Source organism: Dendrobates tinctorius, unplaced genomic scaffold (genome assembly GCF_039654945.1).
Source record: "Dendrobates tinctorius isolate UK_male_01 unplaced genomic scaffold, ASM3965494v1 ptg000040l, whole genome shotgun sequence".
NCBI classification, from domain to species: Eukaryota; Metazoa; Chordata; class Amphibia; order Anura; family Dendrobatidae; genus Dendrobates; species Dendrobates tinctorius.
In genome coordinates this window covers 9,803,095-9,828,200 of record NW_027361708.1, presented here as the reverse complement: position 1 = coordinate 9,828,200, position 25,106 = coordinate 9,803,095, and the positions used below count along the sequence as shown (strand labels likewise).

At 42.6% G+C, this 25,106-nt stretch overlaps 1 long non-coding RNA gene across 1 annotated transcript in view; it reads left to right on the top strand.

Moving 5' to 3' along the window:
- LOC141088737 (uncharacterized) overlaps window positions 1-23,511 on the top strand; it is a 118,060-nt gene extending 94,549 nt beyond the window's left edge. Inside the window, exon 3 of the long non-coding RNA XR_012232036.1 lies at window positions 22,817-23,511. This is a non-coding gene — a long non-coding RNA (uncharacterized lncRNA). The remainder of the gene's footprint in view (window positions 1-22,816) is intronic.
- Window positions 23,512-25,106: the final 1,595 nt, after the last annotated feature.

Genomic DNA, 25,106 nt, shown 5'->3' with positions numbered 1-25,106 from the left:
AACCCCACTGCCCTGGCTGGTGACCCACACTCCATGTCAGATTCATCTTGGACTGGGGAATTCACGATTTGACTTGATAACCCAGGCATGGTATGTGAGAAAGAGCTACATGGACTAATGTGAAGTGTGGCCTGCTGCATAATTCACATTTGGTGGGGGTGAAGGACACAAGGAAAGGGGTTCTTCCTGAACTGGAGCCAGCACTTGACGACTCAGTGCTTGCATTTTTTGAAACTTCAGAGGAAGAGGGCATATTAGCTGCAGTCTTTTTCGGCAATGTAAGCCAAAACCAGTTCCTGATGCTCCAGCTTTAAAAGCGGTTAACCTACTCCCAGAAAAGGTAGCCTTCCAGGCCTTCCGGAGCCAGACCATGACGCAGGCTCAACACCTCCTGCCTTAGCTGCTATTGTGCTTTTACCACTACCAGCAGATGCATCACCACCATCAGTACCAGCTGGCCCCCCCATGCCTACATCCGCGGCCTCTTCCACCATACTTCAAAATTTTGGAGAATATGTACCCAAAGTAACATCAGATATATGGTACTGTATCAGAAGCGTACAGCTGTATACAGTCAAAGGATAATTGTAAATTTCTGTATATATTTCTTGAGTCACACAGAGATGCTCACAGGCTCAGTATGGATTAGACAAGAATATAAAAAGTAGAAAAAGGGTACACTATCATCAGATAGCAGATACATATAGAATAGTTTAAACATTCTAAATCTCCGTATATATTTCAGGAGGCAGACACAGACGCTCTCAGGCTCAGTTTGGATTACAACACAATATAAAAAGCCGCAAAACGGTAATGGATCTGAAGCGTACAGCTATATACAGTGTAGGGGTCATTGTCAATCTCAGTATTTATTTCCAGAGTCAGAAACAGACTCTCACTTGGTCAGTTTGGATTAGACCAGAATATAAAAAGCAGTAAATGGGTAATGTATCACAAGCGTAGAGCTGTATGCAATATTGGGGTAATTTTTAAATCTACATATAAATTGCAGGAGTAACCCACAGACTCTCACACACTCATAATGGATCACACCACAATATAAAAAGAAGATCCACAATAAATAATCACACATGTGGGCCAATGTTCCAGGTGTCAATGATACACTTAGAGTGGTCGGTGGAGGAGGACTTTCCGGCAGAAAGGGTACAGTATCACCAGATACCAGGTAAATATAGCATAGTTTAAACATTAAAAATGTACGTCTAAATATCAGTAGAAGTTTGGAGCCACCCCGCTAGTGTTCGAGTTTGGTTTGGTTCGTCGAACAGGAGGCAAGTTCGTCGAATGTTCATCGAACACCGTCGAACCCCATTGAAAACAATGGCAGACAAACACATTCAAACACATAGAAAACAATTACAAAACACCATAAAAGGTGTCCCAAAGCAGACAAAATTCTCAGAACACACAAATAACATATGGAAAAGGGCAACTACATATAGAAAAGAGGTGGAGGAGTAAAAGGAGGAGGAGGAGACACAGATATAGGCATGTCATGCCCTTTATAAAGTCAAGAAACGCTGGAATAAAAACCTAAAATAAAAAAAATTCTAAAATCAAAGACGATCATATACCGTCGGACTTCCCACCGTAAATTATGCCAACTGCCGATCGGGCGGCGTTATTCCCACGACCCTCCGAAAAGCGTCCATGAAGGCAAAGTGTTTGGTTTCCGGGGGCAGTATGGTTGCAAAGCTGAACCTTAAAGGAATGTCCAGAAGGGCGCCACTAGGAGTGGAGCCTGCGGCTTCATTGGACTCCACACGGGCAACCTCAACCATGCCAGCCACGGAAAGGATGGACAGATTGCAAGCTTTGTCGATTCTGTGGGTGGTGGTGCATGGCCGTTTTTAGTTGTGCTAGCGATTTGTTAGATTAATTCTGTTAACAAACGAGACTCCGGCATGCCCCCGCAGTCCACATCCAGCTTACTAGAGGGATACTTGAGGCTCTGGCATGCGAGATCGAGCAATAACAGGTTTGTCATGCCCTTACATGTCCGGGGCTGCATGCGCAATACACTGAAAGGACCAGCATGTGCCGCTTACAGGTGCGGATAACCCGCTGAACCCCGCTAGTTATGGCGATCTGGGATTCCAATTCATCCCCGCGAACAAGGATTTCCCAGTTAGTGCAGGTGAACAGGAATTCCGTAATTAGGCCTAACCGGCATTCCAGAAATAATATGAAAAAATTAAGTGTCCAAACCACAGGTGCTGTAGCTTGCTTAACAGCTGGGTTCCTATGCTGAGTAGCACGCAGTTCTTACATAAACTGGTGGCATAGCTTGGTTCACGGGTGGGCAACTCCGCTGAGTAGCAAACAGTGCTTACATAAACAGGCGGCATAGCTAGGTTCACGAGTGGGCTCCTCTGCTGAGCAGTAGACACAGGTACTAGGCTGAAAGTATTCACTGGGCTAAATGGAGTTAAAAAATGGTTCTTACATAAACAGGCGGCATAGCTAAGTTCACAGGTGGGTTCCTCTGCTGAGCAGCAGACAGTGCTACAAGGCCCAAAAGGATTTTCTGGACAAGATGCGGTACAAAATTATTAGAAACACACACAGTATAGCTCCTTGACAGGTGTACTACACCTCTGGCTACCAGACACCGCTACTATGCCATGAAACTGTCCTAACATTGAAAACCATTATTAATGTGAAAATAAAGTTACGCTTTTGGTGAACAAACCGTTCTCAAATGGAACCTCGAACAGCCGAATTTTAAGCAAAGTGTTAGAGTTCGAGGAACGGCTCGAACACCGCCCAAAACAGCTCGAATTTGAACTTGGTGAACAGTTTGACTCGAACACCACTCATCTCTAATCAGGAGGCAGACTCAGATGGTCTCAGGCCCAGTATGGATTCGACAAGATTGTAGAAAGTTGAGAAAGGGTACAGTATCACCAGATAACAGGTATATATAGCATAGTTTACACATTAAAAATCTATGTCTATATATCAGGAGGCAGAGTCAGAGGGTCTCAGGGCCAGTATGGATTCGACAAGATTGTAGAAAGTTGAGAAAGGGTACAGTATCACCGGATAACAGATATATAGCATAGTTTAAACATTTAAAATCTCCGTGTATATTTTTTAAGTCCGACAAAGACACTCACAGCCTCAGTATGGATTAGGCAAGAATATAAAAGTAGAAAAAGGGTAATGTATTCAAAGCGTACATCAGTATACACTGTTGGTGTATTTTCAAATCTTCATATATATTTCAGTCTCAGTAAGACAGTCCAGACTCTCTGCAAGAGGAAACGAGATGGATACAAGTACAGACGGAAAGTCAAGTGATTGCAGAAATTTTGTAATTACTAATCACGGGAAAAACTCCCGGGAGAATTCTCAGAGGTGATGCTGACCCTCAATTACTTTGTTTGTGGAGACAGCGAAAACAGTTCTTTGTGAAGAAAGGGTTGCTGTATCGCAGTACTGTGGATCCATCCCCGTTACTCATCTCCATCAAATTGTGATCCCAGGGAGAGATGTAGAAATGGTCCTCACTGCCTATCATGATCTGTCAGGTAACTTTGGAGTGCAAAAGACAGAAGCCACAGGCCGTAGGCGATTCTATCGGATTGGCATGAGAGGACACATTTAAAAATGTGGGCAGGAATGTCACATGTCTGTGAGTAGGAAAACTGTGAAAGCTGATGATAAACCACCACTGCATCTCATTGCGAGTCGACGTCCATAACAAATGGAAGCCATTGATCATCTGAAGATAGAGCCCAGCAGGATAGGGCATAGCTACGTCTCAACCATCAGCTATCAGTTCACCAAATTTGTAGTGGCAGTCCCAGTGAAAGATTTAATAGCCCAGACTACATAGTGGTGGAGCAGGGAGAGGTAAGTATTGCAAGTGCTGGGGCCCTGAGCAAGCAGGGGGGGCCCACTTGTGGGCGACGGTACTGGCACAGGGCCCCTCATAGTACGCCGGTGTGTCTGATGGCGGGTGTGCACCCCCACCGTCAGAGACACTTGATTGTACTATGAGGGACCCTGTGCCAGTGCCGTCGCCCAAGAGTGGGCCCACCCACCTGTCCAGGGCAACGGCACTCACACGGGTGCATGCGCCGGGTGGTGACCCCAGCCCTGGGGGGGAGGCAGGCCAGTTAGGGAGGTTGAAAAAATGGCATGTGTTGATGTTGGACATTCACCAGCTGCAAATGGAGGAATTTGAGAAGTCTGAGGAAGAGGAGGACAAAAGCGAGCCATTTTTCTGGCAACCTATGTATCAGCAGGGGAAGGTGGGACAAAATCCTTTGAAACCAATGCATGGTTCATTTTAATGAAGGTTAGATCATCAACATTTTGGGTCGACAGATGGGTCCTTTTTCTGTCAGGATTGATCCAGCAGCACTGAAGACGCTTTTAGATAGCACACTAGCAGCAGGGCAAGCGAGCTCCTGTAAGGCATATTGTGCCAATTCAGGCCAGTTGTCCAGTTTACAGGCCCAATAGTCAAAGGGGAATGACCTGTGAGGGAGAACATCGATATGGGAGGAGAAGTAGTTTGTAACCATAGCTGACAACTAGTGTTGAGCGATACCGTCTGATACTTAAAAGTATCGGATCGGAATGGATCGGCCGATCTAAAAAAATATCGGGTATCGCCGATTCCGATACCGGAAGTCCCATTCAAGTCTATGGGACTTCCGGTATCAGAATAAGAAAAACCCTATTTTTGCCTTGTACAGCCTCTCTGGGGTCTGTACGGGCCTTTCGGGGGGCTGTGCCGGCCTGCCGGGGGGTCTGTGCAGGCTCCGATGGTCTGTGCCGGCCGGCTGTGCCGGCCTGCCGGTGGTCTGTGCCGGCCTGCCAGGGAGCTGTGCCGGCCTGCCGGTGGTCTGTGCAGGCTCCGGTGGTCTGTGCCGGCCTGCCGGTGGTCTGTGCAGGCTCCGGTGGTCTGTGCCGGCCTGCCGGTGGTCTGTGCAGGCTCCGGTGGTCTGTGCCGGACTGCCGGTGGTCTGTGCAGGCTCTGGGGGTATGTGCAGGCATCGTCCGATGGGACTACAAGTCCCATCGGGCGATGCCTGCTACCATGACAGTGATTGACACATTAGCCAATGATGGGACAGTAGTAGTCCCATCATCCGGCTAATGTGTTGAATGTAAAAAAAAATAAAAATTACATGCTACATACATACAACATGCATGCTACATATACACTACATGTAACATACATACTACATATATACTACATGCAACATACATGCTACATACTACATACATGCTACATACATACTACATACATAATACTTATATACTACATGCATGCAACATACATACAACATATATACAACATGCATGCAACATGCATACTACATATATACTATATATACTACATGTAACATACATACTACATATATACTACATGCTACATACATGCAACATACTACATACATGCTACATACTACATACATAATACATATATACTACATGCATGCAACATACATACAACATATATACTACATGCATGCAACATGCATACTACATATATACTATATATACTACATGTAACATACATACTACATATATACTACATGCTACATACATGCAACATACATACTACATACATGCTACATACTACATGCATACTACATACATGCTACATACATACTACATACATACACTACATGCATGCAACATACATACTACATATATACCACATGCATGCACCATGCATACTACATATATACTGCATATATACTACATGCATACTACATATATACCACATACATGCTACATACATACAACATGCATACTACATATATACTACATGTAACATACATACTACATATATACTACATACTACATGCATACTACATACATGCTACATACTACATACATGCTACATATATACTACATACATAATACATATATACTACATGCATGCAACATACAACATATATACTACATGCATGCGACCTGCATACTACATATATACTATATATACTACATGTAACATACATACTACATATATACTACATGCTACATACATACTACATACATGCTACATACTACATACATAATACATATATACTACATGCATGCAACATACATACAACATATATACTACATGCATGCAACATGCATACTACATATATACTATATATACTACATGTAACATACATACTACATATATACTACATGCTACATACATGCAACATACACACTACATGCTACATACATGCAACATACATACTACATACATGCTACATACTACATGCATACTACATACATGCTACATACATACTACATACATACACTACATGCATGCAACATACATATATACTACATACAATACATACATATAGACATACAGTACATATAACATAGAGTACATACTCACCGTCACTTGTCACTTTGATCCCCGAAGCCATTGTCGCCTGAGGAATAAATATCTAAATAAAAAAACACCAATATACTTACCCCGATCCGCAGAAGTCCACGAGGGTCCCACGTCCATCTTGCGTGGAGAACAGCAGCATCAGCTGATGCTACCATTCTCTACCAGCTCCAGGAATACAATGACGGAAGGTAGCTATCCTTCCGCACTGTATTCCTCCACCACTTTAAAAAAAAAAAAAGTCCCTAGTCTCACTTTATGCCATTGCTGCGTGGGAATTTCCCACGCAGCAATGGCATAAAGTGAGACTAGGGACTTTTTTTTACAGTGGTGGAGGAATACAGTGCGGAAGGATACCTACCTTCCTTCATTGTATTCCTGGAGCTGGTAGAGAACGGTAGCATCAGCTGATGCTGCTGTTCTCCACGCAAGATGGATGTGGGACCCTCGTGGACTTCTGCAGATCGGGGTAAGCATATTGGTGTTTTTTTATTTTGATATTTATTCCTCAGGCGACAATGGCTTCGGGGATCAAAGTGACAAGTGACGGTGAGTATGTACTCTATGTTATATGTACTGTATGTCTATATGTATGTATTGTATGTAGTATATATGTATGTTGCATGCATGTAGTGTATGTATGTAGTATGTATGTAGCATGTATGTAGTATGCATGTAGTATGTAGCATGTATGTAGTATGTATGTTGCATGTATGTAGCATGTAGTGTGTATGTTGCATGTATGTAGCATGTAGTATATATGTAGTATGTATGTTACATGTAGTATATATAGTATATATGTAGTATGCATGTTGCATGCATGTAGTATATATGTTGTATGTATGTTGCATGCATGTAGTATATATGTATTATGTATGTAGTATGTAGCATGTATGTAGTATGTAGCATGTATGTAGCATGTAGTATATATGTAGTATGTATGTTACATGTAGTATATATAGTATATATGTAGTATGCATGTTGCATGCATGTAGTATATATGTTGTATGTATGTTGCATGCATGTAGTATATATGTATTATGTATGTAGTATATATGTAGCATGTATGTAGTATGTAGCATGTAGCATATATGTAGTATGTATGTTACATGTAGTATATATAGTATATATGTAGTATGCATGTTGCATGCATGTAGTATATATGTTGCATGCATGTAGTATATATGTATTATGTATGTAGTATATATGTAGCATGTATCTAGTATGTAGCATGTATGTATTATGCATGTAGTATGTAGTATATATGTAGTATGTATGTTACATGTAGTATATATGTAGTATGCAATTTGTATGTATGTAGCATGTATGTGGTATATATGTAGTATGCATGTAGTATATATGCAGTATATATGTAGTATGCATGTTGCATGCATGTGGTATATATTTAGTATGTATGTTGCATGTATGTAGCATGTAGTGTGTATGTAGCATGTAGTATATATGTAGTATGTATGTAGCATGTATGTATATATAGTATATATGTAGTATGCATGTTGCATGCATGTGGTATATATGTAGTATGTATGTTGCATGCATGTAGTGTATGTATGTAGTATGTATGTTGCATGTATGTAGCATGTAGTGTGTATGTTGCATGTATGTAGCATGTAGTATATATGAAGTATGTATGTTACATGTAGTATATATAGTATATATGTAGTATGCATGTTGCATGCATGTAGTATATATGTATTATGTATGTAGCATGTATGTAGCATGTACATTTTTTTTTTTTTTACATTCAACACAATAGCCGGATGATGGGACTACTACTGTCCCATCATTGGCTAATGTGTCAATCACTGTCATGGTAGCAGGCATCGCCCGATCGGACTTGTAGTCCGATCGGACGATGCCTGCACAGACCCCCAGAGCCTGCACAGACCACCGGCAGGCCGGCACAGCCCCCCGGCAGGCCGGCACAGACCACCGGAGCCTGCACAGACCACCGGCAGGCCGGCACAGCCCCCCGGCAGGCCGGCACAGACCACTGGAGCCTGCACAGACCACCGGCAGGCCGGCACAGACCACCGGAGCCTGCACAGACCACCGGCAGGCCGGCACAGCCCCCCGGCAGGCCGGCACAGACCACCGGAGCCTGCACAGACCACCGGCAGGCCTGCACAGCCCCCCCCGGCAGGCCGGCACAGACCACCGGAGCCTGCACAGACCACCGGCAGGCCGGCACAGCCCCCAGGCAGGCCGGCACAGACTCCCGGAGCCTGCACAGACCACCGGCAGGCCGGTACAGACCCCCTGACAGTCGGCAGAAGCCCCCCCGAAGGCCCGAACTGAGGGCGCATCATGATGCGCACAGACAGCGCATCATGATGACATCATTTCGGCAGCCAATCAGAGCCACAAAAGTGGCTCATTGCATTTTGGACTTCCGATTCCGGTATCCGATACGAAAAAAGTATCGGTACTCGGTATCGGAATTCCGATACGGCAAATATCGGCCGATACCCGATACTTGCGGTATCGGAAAGCTCAACACTACTGACAACTGCTGTCTCCTGTCACATTCAATTGATGCAGTATTACCAGTCGCGTGAGCGGTAATTGAAAAATCTTTCCACAACATGGTTATGAAACCCCTGTCTCCAATGCCACTTTGGATGTGTGCACCATGAACACCTCTTCCATGTTGCCCCCTACGGCTCGTGGGAGAACCATCACCACTGCTGTGTGCTGGGAATGCATCAAACAAATGGTTTACCAGAGCTGCTTGTTTGTTAGCCAATTTTAGCTGTAGGTTCTCCTGTGGCATGATGTTTTGGAATTTGCCTTTATAGCGTGGATCCAGGATGCTTGCCAACCAGTAGTCATCATCGTTCATCATTTTGGCAATGCGGGGGTCCCTTTTTAGGATCTGCAAGGCATATTCACACATGTGGGCCAATGTTCCAGGTGTCAATGATGCACTGCGAGTGCTGGGTGGAGAAGCATTTTCTATGAAATCCACATCCCTACAGTCACGCACAAACCCTGTACCTGACCTTGCCACGCCAAAATTTTTGTCTTGCCCCCTGAGAAGCATCCTCCTCCCCTAAATAATCATCCCCATCATCCTCCTCCTCTTCCTCTTCTTCCTCCACCTCGTTCAGGAGAGTTCCCTGAGCAGAAAATGGCTGACTGTCATCAAGGCTTCCCTCCTCCTCTTCCTCTTCCTCCTCGGCTGCAGATGCCTGCTCCTTAATGTGCGTCAAAGTTTGCATGAGCAGACGCATAAGTGGGATGCTCATGCTTATGATGGCGTCGTCTGCGCTTACCAGACATGTGCATTCTTCAAAACACTGATGGACTTTACAGAGGTCTTTCAGCTTCGACCACTGCACACCTTGTCTGCCCTCAAAGTGCCTGGCCGTGTATCCTCCCACAAATGCATTACAGCCTGCCTCTGTTCGCACAGCCTCTCAAGCATGTGCAGGGTGGAGTTCCACCTTTTTGCAACATCGATAATTAGGCGGTGCTTGGGAAGGTGGAGCAATCGCTGCAGCTTCTGCATACTACTGGAGTGTACGGGCGACCGGCAGATGTGCGAGCACAGTCTTTGCACCTTATGGAGCAGGGCTGTTAACTCAGGATAATTATTGAGGAAGCACTGCACCACCAGGTTCAAGGTGTGAGCCAGGCAAGGTATGTGTCTGAGTTTTGAAAGGGCTATGGCTGCCACAAAATTCCGGCCGTTATCACTAACTACCTTGCCTGCCTCAAGATGTAGACTGCCCAGCCATGACTCAGTTTGTCACTGCAAGTAGTCGGCCAGTACCTCTGCGGTGTGTCTGTTGTCACCCAAACACATCATCTTCAACACAGCCTGCTGACGCTTACCACTAACTGTTCGGTAGTGGTACACCTCATGTGCAACACTGGCAGCTGCGGATGAAGTGCTTGTGCGACTGAGCTCTGTGGACGAACTTTCACTTCTGGAGGAGGAGGAGGTTCGAAAGCCTACAGCCAACTGTAGGGCAGCACGGTGGCTCAGTGGTTAGCGCTGCAGCCTAACCAAGGACAACCAAGGACCAAGGACAACATCTGCAAGGAGTTTGTATGTTCTCCCTGTGTTTGCGTGGGTTTCCTCCGGGTACTCCGGTTTCCTCCCACATTCCAAAGACATACTAATAGGAAGTGTAGATTGTGAGCCTCATCGGGGACAGTGATGATAATGTGTGCAAAAACTGTAAAGCGCTGCGGAATATGTTAGCGCTATATAAAAATAAAGATTATTATTATTATTATTAACTGTTTCCTATACCATGGGCTAGGCAGCACTGTCCCACCACCACTGTCCCCTGTGGACACTGTATCCACCACATTAACCCAGTGCGCAGTGATGGATACGTAACGGCCCTGGCCATGTCTACTGGCCTATGCATCTGTTGTGAGGTGCACCTTTCCACTCACTGATTGCTTGAGTGCATGGACAATGCGGTCTTTCACATGCAGGTGGAGGGCTGGGATGGCTTTTCGAGAAAAGAAGTGCCGACTGGGTAGGTCATAGCGTGGTACTGCGTAGGCCATGAGCTCGCGGAAAGCTTTGCTTCCATCCAACAGGTAGGGCATCATCTCAAACAAGATTAGTTTGGCAATGTGGGCGTTCAAACACAGTGTACGCGGATGAGAGGATGAGCACTTTCTTGTCCTACTCAGAGTCTCTGGTAGGGTAATTTGGACTTGAGAACTGCATATGGTGGAACTAGCGGTGGACATGGCGGACTGAGAGAGGGTTGGTGATGGTGATGGTGTTGGTGGTCTTGCTGATGGACTAGATTCAGTCTTTCGTAGCAATAACATTGTGATTCCCTGACTGCTTTGGCCTTGCGATGACACCTCAACATTTGCTGCTGGTGGTGTGCTAATCGGTGGGCTTACAGTGAGGGAAGCGATGTAGCGTTGCTGACTACCTTCATTCAGAGCAGGTGCACATGTGGTACGTGAGGTTTGGTAGTCTGTCCACGCTTGCAAGTGCATGGTGGCTAAATGTCTAAGCATGCAACTGGTATTCATATTTCTCAGATTTTTCCCTCGTCTAAAAATCTTTGCGCACTTCTTACAGATAACCTTTGCCTGATCATTAGGATTTTGTTAAAAAAAATGGCCACACTGCACTCTTCCTACTATGGAAGACATTTTGAGGCTTTGCACGCTGTGCTAATTTGACCGTCTGGCCAAGCTGTCCTGCAACTCTTTTGGTTTTTGTAACCCGTTTTTGGACTGCTACGGGCCTGCCAGATAACAGCTGTTGCGATGTCGACGCCTGCTGCGGATCCTCCTCCTCCTCTTCTGAGCTATTGGTAGCGGCACCCTCTTCCCCCAATGGATGCCAATCTGGGTCAACAACTGGGTCATCCATCACCTCTTCTTCAATTTCATGTGCACCTTCCTCTGTGTCACCGTGTAAGGTGGTATAGTATGCGGGAAGGGGCACCTGAGTTTCAAAAAATCATATGAAAAAACCTTAAAACGATGCTTTATTATTAAAAGACCAAAGGTCACACCACAAAGTGAACAGAACAAAACAACAACGTGTCCAATTATTCCCCAAATACAAAAAACATGTAATGGGGGTTCCTAGGAGTCCCTATTTAACGTCTAATGCTCAATCCTTCCTTGCCGCGGAGGTTGGCACCCTAGGGGGAACGTTGTGGCGCCCCCGCTCAACGGTGGCTGTCCCTATGGACCCTGATGAACCCTACAGCCACTAGGGATCCCTTCCCCGGTGCTAAAGGGGCCCCTATCATTAGACAGAGATCAACTATAGTAAAGAGGACCCTAATCCCCAAAAGAAAGGTTAAAAACAAAAGAACACATTTATGTACTGGCATTAAGGTGATGGCATCTCAGTGACAAAAGTCACATAGATACAACAGATACATCGGATAAATCCCACAGCATATAGAGTATCCAATATCATTTATATGAGGTTAGATCAAAATGGCACAAAAATGCAAACTCCACAAATGATCAATCACTCAATAGCCAAAGATTTGCATACACAGTGACAATGAACATGCCACCTGACTAGAAATACAGTGCCAATAAATGATCAATGCTGCAGATACTCATCATGTCAAACGCCTTCTGCCATGTACGTGAAGCGCCTCAGTATGCGGGAAGGGGCACCTGAGTTTCATCAGGGTCAGATTCTGGCTCAGTACACTGCGAGGACAATGTAGTGCTCTGAGTGAATGTACGAGCAGAAAAATCTAGCAGTGGCTGTGCATCAGTGCACTCCATGTCAGATTCATCTTGGACTGGGGAATTCACGATTTGACTTGATTACCCAGGAATGGTATGTGAAAAGAGCTCCATGGAGTAATCTGTAGAGTGGCCTGCCGCATCTTTCACTTTTGGTAGGGGTTAAGGACACAAGGAAAGGTGTTGTTCCTGACCAGGAGCCTCTACTGACGACTCAGTGCTTTTATTTTTTGAAACTTCAGAAGAGGAGGCGATAGAACTGGAGGCTTTCTCAGCAATGTAAGCCAAAACTTGTTCCTAAAGCTCCGGCTTTAAAAGCGGTTTACCTACTCCCAGAAAAGGGAGCCTTCGAGGCATTGTGGAGCCAGATGATGATGCAGGCTCAACACCTCCTGCCTTAGGTGCTATTGTGTTTTTGCCACTACTAGTGGATGCCCCACCACCACTATCAGTACCAGCTGGCAACCCCTGCCCACTTCCGCGGCCTCGTCCACCATACTTCCTCATTTTTGGGAAAATGTACCCAAAATACCACTAGCTATATGGTACTGTAAAACAAGGTACAAGGTGTATATAGTATTGGGGAGAATATGAATCTCCATTGAGATTTTCGGAGGCTGAACAATTATCTCAGGCCCACTATAGATTACACCTCAATTTAACAGGCTGAAATAGGCAGGTGTGTGATAAGGTACAAGGTGTATATAGTATTGGGGAGAATTTGAATCTCCCTAGAGATTTTAGGAGGCTGAACAATTATCTCAGGTCCACTATAGATTACACCTCAATTTAACATGCTAAAATAGGCAGGTGTATGACAAGGTACAAGGTGTATATAGTGTTGGGGAGAATTTGAATCTCCCTAGAGATTTTAGGAGGCTGAACATTTATCTCAAGCCCACTATAGATTACACCTCAATTTAACAGGCTGAAAAAGGCCGGTGTATGACAAGGTACAAGGAGTATATAGTATTGGGGAGAATTTGAATATCCATAAGATTTTAGGAGGCTGAACGATTATCTCAGGCCCACTATAGATTACACCTCAATTTAACAGGCTGAAAAAGGCAGGTGTATGACAAGGTACAAGGTGTATATAGTATTGGGGAGAATTTGAATGTCCCTAGAGATTTTAGGAGACTGAACAATTATCTCAGGCCCACTAAAGATTACATCTCAATTTAACAGGCTGAAATAGGCTGAAATAGGTACAAGGTGTATATAGTATTGAGGAGAATTTGAATCGCCCTAGAGATTTTAGGAGGCTGAACAATTATCTTAGTCTCACTATAGATTACACCTCAATTTAACAGGCTGAAATAGGCAGGTGTATGACAAGGTACAAGGTGTATATAGTATTGAGGAGAATTTGAATCGCCCTAGAGATTTTAGGAGGCTGAACAATTATCTTAGTCTCACTATAGATTACACCTCAATTTAACAGGCTGAAATAGGCAGGTGTATGACAAGGTGCAAGGTGTATATCATATTGGGGAGAATTTGAATCTCCCTAGAGATTTTAGGAGGCTGAACTATTATCTCAGGCCCACTATAGATTACACCTCAATTTAACAGGCTGAAATAGGCAGGTGTATGAAAAGGTACAAGGTGTATATAGTGTTGGGGAGAATTTGAATCTCCCTAGAGATTTTAGGAGGCTGAACAATGATACTCTTAGTCCAAGTATGGCAGCAGGCAGCCTAATAAGCAGGACTGCTGCACACAAAAGTGTGGAAAAATGAACGCTTGGTAACTGCAGAAAAGAGGAAGAAAAGTATTTTTGCTTTTAAAAAAGCAGTTTGCACAGCAGTGTGCAAACAGCAATGCAGCTATCAGGGAGCCTTATAAGGCAGCCTAATAACCAACAGAGATGATGCACAAAAATTTAGCCTCCCCTGTCACTGCATACAAACTGTTGTGTTGTACAGTGAAAATCGCTACCAGTGGAAGCAGTTTTTTTGTTCTTCTTCCATGCCTAATGCTCTCCCTTAGAGAAAAAATAAAGACGCGCACTCGTGCTGTAGGAGGAGGTGCTGACTGAACGTGGATATACCACAGGTAAAAGTCAACGGGTAGACAGTCACACTCAAAATTGAATGTCATTGCATCAGAGTCATTAAAGGAATCATTATGATTTTTATTTATTTTATCAATTAATCAAAAAAGTGAAAAAACACTGCAAACAAAGACCAGATTCCAAACATGAGTATTATACGGTTACGTTTCGACCTATACCTAGGTCTTTCTCAAACCATACTGCAAGATAAAATGCAAAGAAAGAAATTTACCACACTAAACAAAGTGATGAAGATAATGTACAAAAGACTAGAGACAAGAAATAGCATCGCCATGAGTATAAAACAAATAGATAGACAAGCAGGATAGACAAGCAGGATATAGAACATACAAGGGCACAAAGAATCCTAACCTTGCTATAGGCCTAGCGGTTTCCCTAACTAGGTTGCCGTGGAGGTTGACACCCTAAAAAGTGATATGGTTTCCACACTCAACGTAGGTTGACCCTCAGTGACCCTAGTAAGCCCTATAAGTAAGTAGAACTAATACACAACAAAATAGAAAGATGTGTGTGACTAAAAACGAAACCACATCATTACTTAGATTGGGAAGAGCGCACTTTGAAAATTACCTTTATATATCTATCCCTCATTACCCCCTAACGTTAGAAGGGTGAAATATGTTGGAATGGATTCAGAATTCAATTATGATAAGTACTCTGTAGACATTACTTGTATATGTCATCTAGGGTTATCATTACTTTTTTATCTATATTTATATTTATTTGGTCACGATAGGTTATCTATAGTGATGAGCGAATACGTTCGGCACTATTCGTTACTTTTATGAATAGTACGCTATTCGGGCTATTCGTTACTTGGCAAGTAATTTGGTATTCACCTCAGTTTATTCGAGTGACCCACAAAGCATGTTTGGCACTTTATTTGCAGCCAATGAATATGCTGGGCTGGCTTGCCAATCACAGTAATGTTGGCACCATCTTTGGTGTGGTATTACTGTGATTGTCTGGCCTTACAGCATCATAGTGGATATTTAAAGGCTGCAGGCGCCATCTTGTGCACATTGCAGCCAGAAATAGCATAGGGAGAGCATAGTGTGAGTTTAGGAAGAGTGATAGGAACTTATCCAAAAAGCTCTTTGAGGCCTCTTTCACACGTCCGTTTCTTTACGGTTCTGGAAAAAGCATTACCGGAGATATCCAAGTCCATGTGTCCGTGTCTGTACTTCATGTGGCACATGTGTGGCAACCGTGTGCCACCCATGTGACGCATCAGTACCACAAGGACAGCCACTACAGTAAGCGCTGTTCCCCTGCGGCAGGTGCTGAAGCCGTCTGTCATCATTCTCCCCTGCTCTGCCAGCAGAGGAGAATGATGACAGCCGGCTTCAGCACCTTCCACCGGGGTAGATCGCTTACTGTAGTGCTTCTTCCCCGGTGCCAATGCGTGTCAGACGGAAGGACATCAATGTGTGTTCTCCATGTGCACGTGTGCCAGATGTCCATGCAAAAAAAGGACATGTCAGCGTGTTTTGCCCATGAACACATGGTCTGTGGAAACACATTGACATGTGCACAGACACATTTGAATAGGTTTATGTGAGTACGTGTCTCCGATGCATGTGAAAACTGTCACCACATGTGCCGAAGACACGGACATGTGAAAGAGGCCTTTAGAGCTGAAAATTGTGAAGATTACTTGTTTGTTAATTGGAGATAGCGTAGGGAGAGATTTAATAGGAGGGGGAGTAAAAAGCAAGCACCTAGATGTTCTTATTAGAGTTGAGCGACTTTAGTCGAATCGGGTTTCATGAAACAAAATTTGTTTCAGATGAAACTGGTCTGACTAGGGCAAAAAAAGTCGGAGTTTTGTCCGAAACCAGACCCCAATGCAAGTCAATGGGGAATAAAAGTCGGCATTGAGTGGATGAATGTCATCCGCTCAATGCCGACTTTTATTTCCCATTGACTTGCATTGGGGTCGGGTTTCGGACGAAACTCCGACTTTTTTTTGCCCTAGTCGGACCAGTTTCATCTGAAACAAATTTTGTTTCATGAAACCCGATCCGACTAAAGTCGCTCAACTCTAGTTCTTATGATTCCAAGTACATGCTGCAGATCTCTGCTATTTTCCATTGTGTTGCATAGTTTAGTATAAGGAACAGACTGTGGGATTAAGGTGAAATAGGGAGGGTTTCATCCACTACCATAATATACAAATCAGCTCTTTTTAGAGGCAAATAATATTAGGTAGTACCAGCATATACAAAGCCAATATTTTTGGAGCTACATAATATTCCTGATTAGCAGCCTACACTTTTTTTGTACAGCTAAATATTATTCCTCAGTGCCAGCGTATAGTAACATCCATTTTAAAAGCTAATTGCTAAATAATATTCCTTGTCTATTGCTTAAATAGCTATTATTTATCTAGCAGTTGTGCGAGTGGCGCAAAACCTGTTACGCTACGAAACGTTACTATTTACCAGTAATTTCCCTCAGTCTGCTGTTGGCTTGACTCATAAAGGCAATTTAAAACAATCCAAAACTATTTATTTTGGTTAAAAAATAGCATATTTTTTTCTAGCAGTTGTGCGACTGGTGCAATCTATGCCAAAATAAGCAAAGGTCACAATTTTTGTTAAAGGAAGTGTATATAATAATAAATATAATAATAGTGTTTATAATAATTAATAAATAGCGTATCTTTATCTAGCTGCTGTGCGACTGGCGCAATCTGGGCAGAGATAAACAAATGTCTCAATTTAGCAGCCGCAATAATTTTTATTAGTCCGCTGTTGCAGTGTGTCAGCAAGGCGATCTAAAATTAAAAATAATTTTCTATTGGTTTAATAAATAGCATAGTTTTATCTAGCAGTTGTGCAACTGGTGCAAAACCTGCTGAGATATACAAATGTGACTATTTACTTCTAATTTTCGTAAGTCTGCTGTTGCTGTGTGTAAGAAAGCTGATATGTTAAAAAATGCCACACATTGCTAAATACATTGAACTTGTACATAACACCTCTGTGAGGATACTTGTGAAAAATCAAGCCAGGAAATTATTTTTTCAGAAACATTAATCATTCAATATGAGAAAGGATGACGTTAAGGGACGTGGATGTGGTGGCGAACTTCAATGCCGTGCTACAGATCAAAAGGTGACTGGATCTCGTTCTAGCTTCCTGTCAAAATTTGGTCAGCATGCTACACCACTGATGAACCTAGAAAAGGATTACTTCCGCTTTCCAGCACTGTCATGTTCCGCTCCACAATGTGGGCGGAAGTGACGTTTATCCACGCAACTGGCAGAGGATGACCTTTCTGCTTTCACTTTCCGTTTATTTGTGATGACGACTGTCGCTAATACTGGAGGTAGTAAGCGTCCGCCCTCGGGGATTGGTTCATGTGACCATGCTGGGCGGGAGCAGTACCTGTGGGCGGATAGTTGACGCCCACCTGCGTCATTGTGTCATGTCAACTTCATTGGTTAATTAGCAAACGAACAGGGTAATTATATGGGAACCTGGGCACATTAAAGCCACACCCCCTGAGGAAGGTTAATACATCGAAACGTACGTCGGGGGTCCGTTTCTCCTGCTCTCACATTGGGAAGCATGACGGGTAATTATCTATTTAGATTGCATCATTGCTGATTTGATTATTTCAACTGTGCTGTAAGCATTTTCACATGTAAATTGTGATATCCCAGTTCCATATGATGTCTCGGTGTCCGGTGTTCTCCTATTATGTGTGCTAACTCTTGGTTAATGTATTCTTACTGCTTTTACTTGGACTACACTTGGGAGAGCCGTGAACACTTAGACATAATATTATATTTGTTCCTTCTGGGAGTGTTCAAGTTTATGTGGAATTTTTTGAGCACAGAGGCAACATTACTTTGTCCCGCATGTACCCATTGTGATAGCAGCTCACTTTAGCTACATCGTAGAATATTGAGGTCACTTTTATTGTGTATGCATTCTCTTTTTACACAGTCTGCTCATTTAATTAACGTTGTCTTCTTGCATGTATTCGCATTTTGTCAGTTTTCTATGACTAATAAAATTTGATATTTTTGTAAATTAACATAGACTCTATTTTCTCCGTTTTGCTAGCATTTATTAAGGAGTCGTCGCTGGTATGCAACCTTGTTCTCTTTATAAAAGGGTAATAGACATATTATATGTGGAGGCCAGATATCGACGATATGTAATGGCCAAATAAAGAAGATCAATAATATAAATCATATATCATGATCCACATAATTGAGGCAGGACAAATGCAGGACAACTGCACATTTACTAGAAGTTACCAAAAGAAGAAGCAGTCAAAAATCCATAAAACTGTAATGTTTATTGAAAATAGTAATAAAATATTAATAAATATGGACACACAGTATTTGGAAAGGGAAAAGGAACAGCATATAGATGAACACAATGGTCATGAAGGGCCAACGAGGCTGCCTCCCCCCATATTTCAGGTATAGCAATGCAGTCTTTTCATGCCATCGTTATGATGCTTATTATGCACTAATTCTATCTGTGCATTTTGCACTTTGTCAGGGAATGCTTCCTATGAAGGATAGCAGCACTTGCTATATGATTTATACTATACAGTATTTACATCCCCTTGACCTTTATTAGCTATATTATCTAGCTCTGCATTCTATTATCTTGACGGGGTGTTTGCAGCCTCGTTGGCCCTTCATGACCATTGTGTTCATCTATATGCTGTTCCTTTTCCCTTTCCAAATACTGTGTGTCCATATTTATTAATATTTTATTACTATTTTCAATAAACATTACAGTTTTATGGATTTTTGACTGCTTCTTCTTTTGGTAACTTCTAGTAAATGTGCAGTTGTCCTGCATTTGTCCTGCCTCAATTATGTGGATCATGATATATGATTTATATTATTGATCTTCTTTATTTGGCCATTACATATTGTCGATATCTGGCTTCCACATATAATATGTCTATTACCCTTTTATTATGTGTCATTCTTACTGTGTTACGCACAGGTGTTCTGGTTGTGGACAGGATGGACTTTCGGGCAAGAAATAAGGTTTGGCTCGATCAAGTGGACCAGGTGTTTGGTTCTGGGGGGAGCAGTGTTCCACAAATGGGTGACTCAAATTGGGACATTAAGTTGCAGCATGTCAAAACATTACTTCTTAAGCGATCTAGAATATGGTGGAACAGGCTTTTTCTGGAAAAATATGTATCTAATAAAATGATCCCTAGGGGATTGAGAGTTAAAGTCATCCCTACATTTCCCATTGAGGATGATGTCTTCATCGCCAAATGGGAGGAGGCATCCAATCTATGTTCCTTGTCTTTTCTACAACTTTTGATTAACTTCAATTCAGCTAATATTGAGATGCTGGATAAATCCATCGACTCAACTCAAGAAGAGATTCGCAATGGTTGTTCACCTGATAAAATTAAATTGTTTGAAATGGAATTGGATAAGACCATGGACATGGTAGTTAAAAAGATCCAGCATAATCAATTGATTAAATTCAATAGAGACCTTAAGGACTATCAAATGAAGAAAGTCTATCTATGGAGAACTAATAAAAGCTCCAATTTACATCGCACGGTCTCTAGTACCTCAGTTACTTCCATTAGTGGGCAATCAGACGCATCATTGGTCTCGATTTCTTCTCATGGTACCGGTGGGTCTCGTAGGTTACGTGACCATTCTTTTCACCCTTACAAAAGACACCAAATGAATCAATCTGACTTTCATCAGAAGGATAATAAGGTGATCAATTTAAGTCAACATGTTCTCACAAGGGTGGATTTGTCTTTGTTGGAAAGAGGCCTTACTTTTTCACCCACTTCCAGCTTTGATACCTTTACTGCAGTAAAGGATCTTAATCTATTTGCTAGATCATTGTTGTTTAAAAGATATTTCTTTAATAATGATCTCCAGTGCCTTTTTCCCACAGAAGAGGAGCAGGAGGCAATAAGAACCCTGGAGACGCTAGCGGCTGAGCATGATGATGAGGGAGGTAAGGTTCCGCCCTCTATCCGGTTAAGATCAGTAAAATTCCCCCCATTTACATCATGTCCGAGTATAGACCTTTTTGTACGTGTGGTGACTGATGAATTTAAGAAAATCCCTAAGTATGGCAGAGTTGACAATCTGACTAAAGATGAAAGGGTGAGGCTCAAGTATCTTCAAAATCTTCCAGATGTGCTGTTAAAACCGGCTGATAAAGGTGGCAATGTAGTGATCTGGCCTATAGCAATGTACGAGAAGGAGGCATTACGTCAACTAAACAACTCGGTGTGTTATAAAAAACTCACATATAATCCCCTCTCGGCTTTTGTTGCTAAGTTGAATTTGATTATCAACAAGGCTGTGATTAATGGCACTGTCACCAAACAATTGGCCGCGGCACTTACCGTAAAAGAGCCCACCATAGCCACACTGTACCTCTTGCCTAAAATTCATAAGGACATCAGGTCACCACCGGGCAGACCTATTATATCTGGTCGAGGGAATTTCCTTGAGAATATTAATAAATGGATTGATCATCATCTTCAGCCGCTGGTGTCCAGTCTCCCGTCTTGCCTCAAGGACACTGGAGATCTGTTGCGGAAGGTCGATGGACTCTGTATGGAGAGTGATTCTCTTCTTGTTTCCACTGATGTTGAGTCCCTGTATACCAACATCAAGCACACTGATGGCCTACGTACCGTTAAATTCTTTTTGACTACTTCCACACTTTCGGTGGGACTTAGGGACCTCATCTTGGAACTCTTAGAGTTCACTCTCACACACAACTTTTTTGTGTTTAAGGGGTCCTTCTACCTGCAGCTTCAGGGGACTGCAATGGGTGCGGCCTTTGCGCCATCCTATGCTAACTTCTTCCTGGGGCTGTGGGAGAGGGACCTCTTCCTGTCTGATAAACAGGGGTCGATCGAACGTGTCCAATTATGGGCACGCTATATCGACGATATCTTCTTTATCTTTCAGGGCAGCTCCATCGACCTTCTACAATTTATATCTGATTTGAACAACAATGATCTTAACATCAAGCTTACTTTGACCTGGGATTTGTCAAGGATTAATTTTTTGGATGTCTCCATTAGAAAAGATACAGAAGGCATTATCCAGACGGATATTCACTGTAAGGAAACATCTAGTAATACCTTACTTCACGCCTCATCTTGCCACCCGCGTCATCTTATTAAGGCTATTCCAGTGGGGCAGTTTTTACGTCTCCGTCGTATCTGTTCCACTGATATGGATTTTGAATATCGTGCTAATGAGCTAAAAGCACGTTTTCTATCTCGTGGATATAGTAGACGGAGCGTTAAAAGGGCCTATCAACGTGCCAAACATATGAGTCGTAATGATTTGCTATATGGGAGGCGCAATAGGATGGAGGGGTGTGATGTTGTTCGATTCATCACTTCCTTTCACCCCCAACATAAGATGATGCGTGATGCAATGAGAAAGGCTTGGCCAATCCTTGCGGTTGATCCAATTTTGAATAAATTCCTCCCGGAATACCCATCCATTACTTTTAGAAGGGCAAGGAATTTACGTGATCAGCTGGTGGCTAGTCACTATGTTGATCGGCCATTACGTACTTTTCTGGATGATATACCGATGAGAAATGGATGTTTCCCCTGTGGCAGATGTATAGCTTGCCCTAATATTGAGAGGAGTACTTCTTTTACCAATCATGATGGTACCAGGACATTTTCTATCAAGCAGCGTATATCATGTACCACTCGGTACGTGATATATTACGCCACTTGCCCTTGTGGACTTATTTATGTAGGGATGACCACACGCCAGTTGAAGGTGCGCACGAGGGAACATGTCCTGGGTATTGAGGCTGCTGCCACATGTGATGATGAATTAAGCTTAAAGACCCTGCCCAGGCACTTTAAGCAATTCCATCATTGTAATGCTACACTCCTTAAAGTAAGGGGCATTGAAGCTCTTAACATTAACATAAGGGGTGGCAAATTGTCTAATCGTCTGGCGAGGTCCGAAACGAGATGGATTTGGACTTTGGACACTATTCATCCACGTGGACTAAATGAAAATATTTCTTATGCCCCATACTTGTAGTTGTATTTTTGAGTGGAGATTTATGAACACTGTGGTTCCACTATTTGTTTTTAACATTTTGTTTTTATTATTTTAGTATTCTGAATATGATTGGTTGTCATCTGGAAGAGTTCGTAGATCGTCTGGCAACATAAAGCTGCTAAATGGATGCCATACTTTTGCTGCTTTATTCAACTTGACACAATTTGAGATATTTGTACTACCTATCAGTCTACTAATATATGTTTTATATATCTACCATGTGTTTATGGGGCAGCACATATTGTTAAAATCACAGTGATAATATATTTGTTATTTTTTAAATTACATTATAGCTTTATGTACTTTGTATTTTTTGTGTACTTTTTGTGGTAATTATTTTTTTGTGTTTTGTAGCTTTTTTGCTTTTTTTGGGGTAATTTCTCCATACATTTTACTTTCTGTGTGTGGGTGGCCTGTTTTGATGGTTCCACTATACCTTGTCATACAGTAACTCTTTGTACGTAAATTTTGTTAATTGTACTTATTTATGGAGATTAGGTTCCGTATATTATAGATCTAACATTGAATCTGGTTAATTGTGAGCCAAATTAGTTCATTCACATCGAATCTGTGCGTATTTATGCACCCTATATGCGGCCATCTATCTGTGGCTTTGGCCATTTGCTATTTTCATAGGCCAGTGCTATATATTTAGTGTAAATCTATTCTGTCATCTATACTATTTGGCTACTGGTCTGTCATCTAACGTTGTATTTTGTTATATTTTATTAAATATTTAGTCGTTATCTACATTTATTCTGTTTGCCCCATCTTTTGCCCTTTTTAAATATGGCGGCTTTAGCCTGTTGTCATCTATGCGCGTGCGCTCTACCCGCCGGTCGGCCGGTGGGCGTTCCTTGCCCGGAGAGCTGGATCACGTGGGCCCGCGTGTTTCCGGCTCCACCGCAGCACTGAACCAGCCGGCCAATGGTGGTCGGCGCGCGCCATGATGACTTCCGGCGGGCGCGTCATATAATGTCCGATGGTTACGCCACTCTCCACGCCCCCTGAGGAAGGAGCCCTCTAGCTCCGAAACGCGTGTCGGGGACAGGACCGACCCTGCTGCCTCCCCCCATATTTCAGGTATAGCAATGCAGTCTTTTCATGCCATCGTTATGATGCTTATTATGCACTAATTCTATCTGTGCATTTTGCACTTTGTCAGGGAATGCTTCCTATGAAGGATAGCAGCACTTGCTATATGATTTATACTATACAGTTTTTACATCCCCTTGACCTTTATTAGCTATATTATCTAGCTCTGCATTCTATTATCTTGACGGGGTGTTTGCAGCCTCGTTGGCCCTTCATGACCATTGTGTTCATCTATATGCTGTTCCTTTTCCCTTTCCAAATACTGTGTGTCCATATTTAGTAATATTTTATTACTATTTTCAATAAACATTACAGTTTTATGGATTTTTGACTGCTTCTTCTTTTGGTAACTTCTTGTTCTCTTTATGAAGTATGGTAATTACCTTATTATTTTGTTACTCATTATGTTTTGGAGATTTATTATATTAATAATTTTTATTAGTCCGCTGTTGCAGTGTGTCAGCAAGGCGATCTAAAATTAAAAATAATTTTCTATTGGTTTAATAAATAGCATAGTTTTATCTAGCAGTTGTGCAACTGGTGCAAAACCTGCTGAGATATACAAATGTGACTATTTACTTCTAATTTTCGTAAGTCTGCTGTTGCTGTGTGTAAGAAAGCTGATATGTTAAAAAATGCCACACATTGCTAAATACATTGAACTTGTACATAACACCTCTGTGAGGATACTTGTGAAAAATCAAGCCAGGAAATTATTTTTTCAGAAACATTAATCATTCAATATGAGAAAGGATGACGTTAAGGGACTTGGATGTGGTGGAGAACTCCAATGCCGTGCTACAGATCAAAAGGTGACTGGATCTCGTTCTAGCTTCCTGTCAAAATTTGGTCAGCATGCTACACCACTGATGAACCTAGAAAAGTGGTAGGATGTTGTGGGTTGTATTGCAGACAAAGGCTCCAGTTTGTTGACAAGCAGCACCATGAATCCAAATGGTCCAGTCTCAGTTGCCAAGAGGCTGGGCCTCTGACTCCTCAACCTGGTCCTCCTTCCTTTCAACAACAATAGTCCCAGGAGATATGTAACCCCAATGCAGGCCACTCTGAGGAGCTGTTTTCATTCCCTTGTAATTTGTCAGGCCTCTCAATGTGCACTATTAAAGAGGGTCATGAGGAGGTGGAGTGCAGTGATGTCCAAACATTTGAGCACTCACACCCAGGAGAAAGCCACATTGGAGAAGGTCAATTCATGTCTGAAGGGGTGGAGAATAATCATGATGCACAGTTGC